Genomic DNA, 11,452 nt, shown 5'->3' with positions numbered 1-11,452 from the left:
CAACATATGACAAATATCCAGAAGTCTTTTCTTTCTTTCTTCTTCCTTTTTTTTTCCTTTTAAACTGCTTTATTAACATCATAACTTATAATGAGTGTCCTGCCATGCAGTAGGGTGAAACCTTGGGCTGACAGAATCTTACAGATTGGGTCACAATACAACATTCAATTAAAAGCTGGTCATAGGAGACCCACAGGAGACACGTAACACCAAAAGGTTTACAACAAAGGTACATCAAGCCCATGTAAGTTTAGGAAGCAGGTGTGTCTTCCTATTAACTTCAGGGCAAACATCAGGATTCAAGGCATAAGGCAAACCTCATGATGGTCATGGTGAGGAGGGTCAGGGCTAACTGCCCGCAGACAGTGACTGACTTGCTTTTCCCTCAGCTGTCTCACCTCCTCCCCAGTCCTTTCCATATTCTCTTCCCATCCTTGCCTGCAGTGCCAGGCCTCTGAATCATGTCCCAGCTACACTGCAGGATGGGCTGCCTAACACCGAACTGCCCGGGATTTACTCTAGGCACACGATAGTCACCAGCTTCCGAAGGGAGGGCCAAGGGCTCTCCTTTATTAGCAACTTGCTCCTTTTCATCTTTTTTTTGATTTTCCTGGTTGGCATGGTCCATGCTGAGATTTTTTGCTGCTTGTCCCTCTTTGGACACCATTGTTCCTGGGCCTATCCTTGTAGTCTCCTCCTCCTCCCGATTCTCGATTCTCAACTCAAGTGCGTCGCAGTGACACTTAGACCACACACACCAGCTCCCCCTGTGCCTCCTACTCTCTGGGGCCGCCCCCAGCCTGCCCGCCTCTGGGACCGCCGGAAGCAGGTACTGAGAAGGAAGGGAGCAAGCAATGGCCAGGTGACAAATATCCAAGTCTTAATACATTTCTGTCCCTATACTGCACCTGCATAGACTGGACCTAGTCCTCACACCTCCTCCATTACTACCTTGAAACAGTAGGTAACGTAGAAATCTGGAACAAGGTTAGGAAGGGAAGCACTCTGCTAATGATGCAGATAATTTTTTTCTCATAGATCACTGGAAATACACTGAGACAAATTTGTATGCAAAGGATCTTTTTGTTTTGTTCTGGTACAAGACTCATAAGGAGTTGCAAAAGAGTTTCCGTGTAACCCCCACCCAGCTTTCACCAACAATCGCTTCTTACGTAACTATCGTATGTTGTTAAAATCATGAAATCGACACAGATATACTGCTATGAACAGACAGGGATGTTATTTTCTAATGACAAAGGAAGAGCTTCTTAGATTACATTTGTTTTCACCTAGGATAAAACAAAGTGACTCACAGCAGCCTCTTTAATGCATTTTCCTCTCCTGTTGAAGAACTACAATTATTAATAGTTGGATGGTTGGAAGGTGAGGTAGTAAATGTGCTTAAATCCGATCATGCCATCCCATTTTGCCTGTCCTCGGGTGTTCACGTTTGATTGGTTCCTGGGTCTTTGCTGATGTCTGAGATGCATAATTTTCAACTCAGTGCTCCATATCAAACCAGCGATTCTCAACGCTCCGACACGAGTGGGAGGAGCTCCAGCAACAGCCTTTCATGGGCTGATCGTTAGTGAGGAGACAGGCTGTGCCCTGGGTAATAGAGCCTCTATCTCTCTGAAGCAGTCCCAGCTATTTCAGTACATCGTACAGCTTCGTCGTTTCCTTTCTCCTGGCCACACATCTAGGGCTTTACTATTGTGGTGTAGACAACCCACAAATTTGATTTTCCAAGTGGATTGGCTATGGATAAGAGTAGGCAATGAAATTGTGCCTTCAGAATGGGTTAGGCTTAGCGGACATATGTGCTCCTGTCTTCTTTATGCATGTATGGTATTTACATTTAAAAGTTTCACATATATTCCAGCCCTAGGAGTCCAAAATCCTTCTGGACCAGCCAATTTGAACAACTCTTACAGGACTTGATAAAGGTTAATCAAAGATTCAAGGGGGCTTCCTTATAGAATTGGCAGCAGACTTCCCTCCCGGAAGTTCCACCAACGTGTTTGCCTTAAATGTAGCCATAAACCAATGCAGCTCTTTTCGATCTACCTGGGGGACTTGTCCAAAAGCAAGACAATTATTTCACCAGATGCTGTGACATTGTGGGTCCCACTTCACTGTGGTTTGTCAGATTTATGTTATGTGGACTGAATCTTTGGTCACCTTTCTAAGTCTACATCTAACTGTTGATGTAGTTAAAGAAAAAATTCATGACACTTAAAGAATGGTAAGGCAGATGTTATTCTGGGGGGACTATCACAATAGGTGTGGGGACCCCTGCAGTGGGGTCTTGCAGTGGAGAAGAGGGATTGGCTCAACCCTGATTACAACCAGGAAAAGTGAGAATTTAGAGTCAAGGAGCAGGGTGGGGATCAGTAGATGGAAAATTACTAAGAGGAAACATCAGCGGTAAGGGGATTCTGGCAAAACCGACCTACCAGGATCCTTGCTGAAGGCAGGCCAGGGAAACAGTGCGAAATGAAATTGGCTGTTGGGGGTGACAAGATACAGAGGATGAGGATTCTGGCTAAACTAACTTAGCAGGATTCTTGCTGAAATTGGACAATGCAGAGATGAACACAGAGGTTCAAAAGTTGAGGCTTAGTTAAAAAGAAGAGCTTAGGGGAGGAGCCTGATTAGAGTTTGGGCCAAGGGCAGAATCTTTGCCGATGTTTGAGGGGTAAAAAGATGCTTATTATTACTAATCAGACAGGTGAGCTTTGTTGGTAAGCTACTCAAACTTTTCTTAATCTGATACATTTTTTTGGTAAAAATGGAAGGGACAAGATCCTGAAGTTGTTTCTTGGCAACTGTAAGGAAGAGGGCCAACTGACTTCACCCTCTGACTGCTTCCTTTGAAACCCTGAAGTAAGTACAGATTGCAGGCATTTCCCCCAGAATCTTACCTTCAGAGACGAAGATATTTAGCAGGAACCAAGGTTTCATAATGATGTTATTGCTAGGAGACAGCCTCATGCATCAGGCCCTGGGAATCATCTCTCTTATCAGTCTGAGAAGAACCAGTTTTTGCAAGCATGGGTAACCTGGGAGAATTGGAGATTAATGTATCAGTTATTTCAACCAGAGCAAAACACAAACTATGTGTGTCTTTTTTTTTTTTTAAGAATAATTTATTTATTTGAGAGAGAGACAGCATGTGCAGGGGGTTGGGGCAGAGGGAGAGGGAGAGAGAGAGAGAGAGATCCCAAGCAGACTCCATGCTCGGCACAAAGCCTGATGTGGGGCTCGATCCCATGACTCTGAGATCATGACCTGAGCCAAAACCAAAAGTTGGACACATAACCGATGGCATCACCCAGGTGTTGCACCCTGTGTGTCTTCAGCAGCCTAATGAGGAATATGTATGCGAAAGAGTATGGAAGTGCCACAGACGATTGAAGGAGAACCTGACAGTCATGTGAAAGATTTAGGATTCTAGATGGCCATCTTTGGGAAAAGATGTAGAAAAGAAAAAAAAGAAGTGTCGCTTTTCCTAGGGTTAATCCCAGTCCTGGATCTGTGACAATGACTAATGCTTCATTTGGTTTTGCTTTTAATTTTAGCTCCCCCCACCTGCCCCTGCCTGCCCCACTCTCAGAAGATAATCTCGCCTCCCAATTAATCAAGAAAATTGAGGCCATTTAGTATGACCTTTCTTAAATCCTGACCCCCTATTTATAAACTCTTTGCATTCACCCCTGCACTCTGCTCCTTCCCCCTTGTCTCAGAGGCTCAGGTGTTCCCTTCTTTTTAAAGCCAAACCCACCACCTGTCTCTTGAGCCAGTTACTCTCTGCCTCTTTCAGAACCTTGTTCCATCTTTCCATGCCCCTCCCAGGATTCCAAATCTATGCAGAAATTTCTATGCTAAACTCGAGATTCTGGAAGAAATGTTTTTCCCTTCCATTTTGGTTAGCATCTTCTCTTCTATTATTCTATACTAGATTGATATTTAAATTCCCTTTCTTAGGGCAAAGATACATTGAGAGTGGCTGAAATGCATACAAATGTTCACATCACATTGATAACTTCTTTTTGAAACATTTTTATAATGCGTACAAATTTGGTACCTATGGAAAAAGCAATTAGAAACAATCTTTTCTATATTTGAAAAGCATAACTCAGCTCAAATCCCCTATTGATTCAGGAGGCAGTTTTATCTTATTTAAACACCTGGTTTTTATAATAGGGCACATGTACCCTTATATGCTGGTATTTTGATCATTCACACTAATTACACTGGACTAATTTCTGTTTGAAGCATTTTTTAATGTGCATCTTTCCTCTTTTATGACAAAACTATGGTTGTTAATAAAATATAGCATTTAATTAAAACAATTCTGGAGGAAAAAAGTGAGCTCGTTATTTTCTCTAGCATCATGTTACATCTAGACCCAATAAGCTTTATATTGTTTTGACCATAACCTTTTTTCCCCTTTCCATGTTGACTGAGACATACTGGCAATATGACCATTAATGATAAGTAATACTAATAGTGACAACCAAATTAATATTAATATAGTGTCTCACCAATTGCAGAGTTCATCACAACATTATCTCATACCGTCCTTTCGATGCCAAGTGGCATATCCTGGAGATGCCCTTAGCTCCCTCCCACAGATCAGAAAACTGACACTTGGAAGTATTTAAGTGACAGCTCGAAGAGACAAAATTGGATGCAAAACCATATCATTTGACATTTGAAATCATAATTAACAGTCATTAAGACAGCACACTTGGCTTGATACCAATATGTATACATAAATATAAATATTTTTGAACGGGTTCTGAAGTGGGAGATCTGTTTCAAATAAATAGTTAAATATGCTCCTTGATTTTCACATTTGTTTCTAAACATGATCTAGAATAACAAGTGATTTCTTTCATCACTTTTCTTGGTGATTTTCTTCTGCTACCGTTATTTACTTTGTGCTATTTGTTTGGTATTTCCCCGAGGACACGGTCAGTGTTTGGGAAAGGCTCTAAGTTTCTCTGTTTTAGTAGTTTCTGTTGACCGCATCTCCTTGAAACTTCTAGGAGAGAAACTCTGGCCCCTGTATCCCTGATTGCCAGTGACTAATTATGTATTTTGCAGTCAAAATGAGACTGTGCTTTTCCAGACTTGTTTCTTCTGAAAATTACGTTCTGAACCGCAGCACCTCTTCACCTTCCCTATCTACACATTTGAACGTGAAGGCTAAAAACTCATTTATGCGTTTGATAATGTTACTGCTTTTGCGCCTCATCTCTGGGCTTTCTGTCACATGCCCTCACTGCCTCCTTCGGCGAGCTTGTATTCCATCATCTTACATTTTCATAATGTTTGCGAGCAGACCCTTTATTCCGTTCTCAGCTTTAGCTTTCTTTCTTATTGTGCCATGTCTTTGAAGTTCAGGCTGTAAACTTTGTCATCCTCTCTCTCTATTCTGTGTCTTGTGCCTCTGATACTCGTTATTCTTATCTCTGATTACTTCCCTCAGGTCCTATTCACTCACCGTGGCCCCTTTCCACTCCCGGGGCACCTACTGTTAGATCACTCGCAGAACCCTGGGATAGCGAGTAATTGCTTCCTGAACACTTTCCATTTCTTTTTCCTATTTGCTCTCTTATCCTGCTGTATTGTACTCAACATGGTCTCCATTTTTTCAAATTGCTTTTCTCCTTTTTTTTTCAGATTAACTTACCCTAATCATTAAAATTATTTGAAATAACTCTATCGTGCCATCTCTATAACTCAGACCCAACATGTGGATGTCTCTAGTCTTCTTTCTGTACTGAAGAATGCCTCCACATCCCTTATTCTGATAGAATGCTTTGTTTTGTATGCTAAGATTATTTAAACCTAACCTCCTCAGACTTTTTTTTTTTAACAACGGACCAAAGATAGACTGAAATTTTCCTTTGCATTACTTTCAGAAAATGGGCTATACAGACCAAAGCTCTACTGTAAATAAGATTGAGGGAGCATATTTAAGCTCCTTGAAGTACACCAATACATTTGATGATGATTATATAATTTAATGAACTATAAATGAGTTATCTATTATCCACCAAAACAATTGAATTAGGACTTTTACTAGGTAATTGATTCAAAAATAGACATTTAAAAAACACCTATTTTCATTTCATTCATTTAAAAAGAGCTTCTCCTAAGTTTGCAGTAGAGAGGGCTTGCTTTTGTTAAGAATGTTTTTCTATGGAAGTTTTTTGTTCGTAATATACTTGCCACTGGGCTCACTTTTTTTGTTTCCTGATCTTATCACATGTTCATTTACTCAAATTCTGATTGTCCGGTGCTTCCTGTCCATATTTTTCTGAGCTATAATTTCAGTGGCTTTGAGTTTTCATTCCTTAACTTTTTTTTTTTTTTGAGGTGAAATTCACACAACATTATGCTCACCTCTTTAAAGTGAACATTTCAGTGACATTTAGAATGTTCACAGTATTGGGAAACCACCGCCTCTATCTAGTTCCAAAACCTTTTCATCATCCCGTGTGCATTAAGCAATTGCTCCTCATTCCAAGCCCCTGGGACCACCAGTCCGCATCTGTTTTTATGGACTGACCTCTTCTGGATATCCCGTAGAAATGGAATCATGCAATATGTGGCCTTTTGTTTCTGGCTTCCTTTACTTAGCATGTTTTCAAGGTTTGTCCATGTTGTAGCATGAATCAGTTACTTTATTCCTCTTTATAGCTGAATAATATTCACCTGTATTTATATACCACAATTTACTTATCTATTCATCCACTGATAGACATTTGGGCTGTTTCCACCTTTTGCCTATTAGAAAGAGTGCTGATATGAGCAAGCACGTACAGGTATTTGTTGGAGTACGGGCTTCAGTTTTGGGGGGTATATACCTAGGAGCAGAATTCCTATGTGATGTGGTGATTCTATGTTGAACTTCTTGAGGGACCTACCAAACTTCTTTCCTCCTTAACTTTTTGAGGTTCTCTTCAACATGGAAACTAAAGTTTTAGACACTGTATCCCTGAAAGTTAGCATTTCTTGAATTGCATCCAGACTTTTTTGAATCAAAGTCATTGTTTGATGGCTAACAGACACATGAAAAAATGTTCAAAATCATTAGCCATCAGGGAAATTCAAATCAAAACCACACTGAGATACCACCTTACGCCAGTTAGAATGGCAAAAATTGACAAGGCAAGAAACAACAATTGTTGGAGAGGATGTGGAGAAAGGGGATCCCTCCTACATTGTTGGTGGGAATGCAAGTTGGAACAGCCACTCTGGAAAACAGTGTAGAGGTCCCTTAAAAAGTTAAAAATTGAGCTACTCTATGATCCAGCCATTGCACTACTGGGTGTTTACCCCAAAAATACAGACGTAGTGAAGAGAAGGGCCATATGCACCCCAATGTTCATAGCAGCAATGTCCACAATAGCTAAATCGTGGAAGGAGCCGAGATGCCCTTCAACAGATGACTGGATTAAGAAGTTGTGGTCCATATATACAATGGAATATTACTCAGCTATCAGAAAGAACGAATTCTCAACATTTGCTACAACATGGACGGCACTGGAGGAGATAATGCTAAGTGAAATAAGTCAAGCAGAGAAAGACAACTATCATATGATTTCTCTCATCTATGGAACATAAGAACTAGGATGATCGGTTGGGGAAGAAAGGTATAAAGAAAGGGGGGGTAATCAGAAGGGGGAATGAAACATGAGAGACTATGGACTATGAGAAACAAACTGAGGGCCTCAGAGGGGAGGGGGGTGGGGGAATGGGATAGACCGGTAATGGGTAGTAAGGAGGGCACATATTGCATGGTGCACTGGGTGTTATATGCAACTAATGAATCATCGAGCTTTACATCGGAAACCGGGGATGTACTGTATGGTGACTAACATAATATAATAAAAAATCATTAAAAAAACAAAAAACAAAGTCATTGTTTGATTATTGTATCTGTACCTTTGAATGATAAAATCTTCAAGAAAGGCATCCTTACATTAAATACGGTTATACAACAGAAGCTAGAATTTTCTCTGATATGTTGGGCATTGGTAGAGGGGACGTAACTAAAGACTCTGGTCATTGAAAAAGAAGCCCTAACATTGCCTGGGTCACCACAAAACTCATTCACCTGCATTGTCAGTGAAGAAAGAGTCTACGGTTTTGTAGAGGATTGTAGTAAGGTCCTTAGTTTCAGTGCTTTTTATTTCTATTTCATTTACCAGCTTGTTTATGTGTTTTTAATATAACTAACAAATCCTGCTTTGAACACAGCAGGGGAGGAATGCAAGAAGGAAAACAGGGGAGAGAAAAAGAGAGAGATAAAAAACCTGAGGTCAAAAACCTAATGTCACAGGAAGGAAAACATTTTTAAAAACAGCTTTGTCAATTAACCTCACAGATTATTCATATCGAGAGCCATTTTTAATAAAACACTCCCATGTCTGTTCAATTCTCTTTATTTTTAACAAGTAATATTTATGTCTTTCCTGTGGGAGTTACCTTCTTTGTTGGAAATTTAAATATCCCAATAAAAGGCCTTTAAATAGGTTTTTTTTTAATTAGCCATCCCTTCTATTTATGTGTCAAACTGGTTATTTAAAATTATTATATAGATAAATCGTAGATGGACCTTCGTATTTGTGTATTCCACTATTGTTTTTCCATGGCAGCGGAAATGCCGATGAAATGAAGATCATTCTAGGTGAGAATATTTATTTTCATCTCACCCCTTGCAGTTTTCTGTAATGTTTTAAGGAGAATTAAATAACCCTTGAGAATTGAAATGCAAGGATGAAATTACATATTATTGTGGCCATGCTATGTCACATTTTCTTTTATTAAAAATGAATACATTGGTTTAGATTTGTTTGACAATGGTTTATGCCTTCAGAGTCCAAGCTTTAAAGGTTCATTCTGTACAGTAATACTTCAGCAAGATACATCTCCCTCGTCTGCAGGATCTCATTTATAAGCTAGGCTCAACTTCTGCTTCCTGCAGTAATAAACGCTCTTGCCTGCAAGATTTTAGATGAGATATTGTGGCCCCCTCTTATCCCCTTTTCAACCCAGCACCCTGTTAGAAGGGTGTTTCTTTTTCTGTGGCCTTTAAAGGGGAAAAAACTCACTTGACTCATTTTTCCAAAGCAGCTCTTTTAATGTGTTTGGAATTGCTTTCTGAATACTGTCTCTTATGTTACTGTTGAGGTGTTTTGTTATACATGAGATAGGAAATAGGAAAAACCACTTAGATGACTGCTTTCTCGATTAAAAAAATATCGCTGCAATTCAATAAAAAATATTTTTCTCAGGTCTCTATGTCTTTGAGGCGTTTGAGGTTTAAACAACTTCTATAACTGGTGGGGAGGGAATGTATTTAAATATGCATAGAAAGCAATGCAAAAAAAATTGCCACCCAGCCACTTTAAAGCCCACTTTCACAGGAGTGATTTTTAAAATAGATGATGATATACGCTCTCAGAGCATGCTTCCCTGTGTGTGCAGGGCAGAAAGTCCTTCTGTTGTCCTCCCACAGACTCTCCTTCCCAGAAAATTATCAGACTCATTCCCCAGCCGTGGTTGGCTTAGAAGCCAAAGGAAGCCCCATCAGGACTTCAAACAGGACTGGTCCATTCTGGGTGCATCTATTTCCCTGCCATGTTTCTGGCCAAGCCATCTCTTCTCTAGCTCTCTGTGCAGCTCTCCTCCCTAGGGAAGAGGCTTTCTGCAGCCATGTAAGTTTCAGGGGGTTGTAGAACATTTGCAGGGTACGCAGAGCATGGCCAAACAAATGTGCATCCACGCCAGTGATAATGCTGGGAGGAGGGATACATAGTGTCTAAGAAACTGAGCCAAGGACCAGGGAAGACCTGTCATCTGACAACTGGGCCTTGGCACAGGACAGTTAGACAATATCTTGAGCCTCTCTTTCCTCATCTGTGCAATGGGGACAATACCTGCATTGGAGCTGGTTATAAGGTTAAAAGAATTATTGGATGATTAATACATGGTATTATTAGCATTTTATTTTAAATATACCTTATTTTTTTAAAACATTATTTATTTTAGAGAGAGAGAGAGACAACAAGAATGGGAGGGGCAGATGGAGAGGGAGAATCTCAAGCAGATTCTGCGCTTGTCTGGAGCCCGATGCGGGGCTTGATCCCTGGACCCTGAGTTCATGACCTGAGCCGAAACCAAGAGCCGGATCTTTAACCGGTGGTGCCACCCAGGTGCCTCTATTTTAAATATATCTTTAGAATAAAGAAACTATCATTTAAAACCAAATCTAATTACACAGAATACATAGATTTGAAATCTTTCTGGAGTTAAAATTCCCCAGTTCCTCATCTTCCAACATTATCAAACCAAACAACAGACATAACAAAAACCTCCTGGAGGAGAACTTTTAGAGATCTCAGTTTGAAGTGTGGAACATGAAGCTAGGGGAGGCGTATTTTCATTTCCCCCTCAATTAATCTGTCTATGCCCCATTCCTACTTGTCTAGCTCCGTGCAGCTATATGGTGTCTAGAGGCCCTTAAAAGATTTTTATTTTCTTTTTCCTGAGATGATAAATATTTTGGCATGACTGATTCTCGATTCTTGAAAGACTGGAAATGGAGGGAGAAAGTCAGGCCTTTAAAGCTATAACCGGAGGAAATAGTCTTAGCTCTGTTTCCCTTAGCTATGTTTGGTTTAACTGTACAATTTAATTACATCACAATAAAAAAGCACATTATGAAAGTAACCGTGCCAAAGACCCCATACAAAGAGAACACGCGAATGCTTTCATTTGTTTTGTTGTATATGGGAATAATCTTAGAATGATTTTCTACAACATAGAAGGCCAAATATGTGTAAAGGGATACTAAATGCCACAGTGCTCCTACTATGTGCATCAGTGCCGATGTTCCATAGATAAACTAGTCCCTGCCTTCTCAGACCTGATGATCATGGGAGAGAAATAAGACATTTCCACAAATATCAAAGCTATAAATCATGTGGGAAGCACAAGAAAGGTTAAAAAGTATTTATGGGAACAAAAAATAATGGAAGTGAATACTTCCTGCTGAGACCTTTAGGAAGGCTTTGTGGAGTGGTGGCATTTAAACTGAATAGGATTTCAGCAGAGGGGACAGATGAGGTTAGGATGATCCAGAAGAAGAAAAACTGTGAACAAAGGCACGAAACAGTGAGTATCTCACGTGGCTGAATACATAGGAGCAGTGAGAGAGAAGGCATATTCTGGTCACATCGTGGGTCACGTTGGGGAGGGTGAACATATGTTAGGGATATTGGCAGGACATGAAAGATTGGGGAGGAAGAGTAGGGAAGAAGGAAAGATCTCAGAGGACATAAAGATATCCAAGGAGAGACCATTCTAGAGAAGCCAGAAGGAGATAGTGTTTACTGCTAGGGTTGAGGGAGGGCAGTGGGAAAAAAGGGAT

The 11,452-nt window shown here is 40.3% G+C and overlaps 1 pseudogene; it reads right to left on the bottom strand.

Moving 5' to 3' along the window:
* Positions 1-299: 299 nt before the first annotated feature.
* On the bottom strand, positions 300-667 carry LOC123801156 (protein BEX1-like; annotated as a pseudogene).
* Between the last annotated feature and the right edge of the window lie 10,785 nt (positions 668-11,452).

Source organism: Ursus americanus, chromosome 10, assembly GCF_024610735.1.
Source record: "Ursus americanus isolate L20-20 chromosome 10, mUrsAme1.1.p, whole genome shotgun sequence".
NCBI lineage: Eukaryota > Metazoa > Chordata > Mammalia > Carnivora > Ursidae > Ursus > Ursus americanus.
This window is presented reverse-complemented; position numbering and strand designations above follow the sequence as displayed.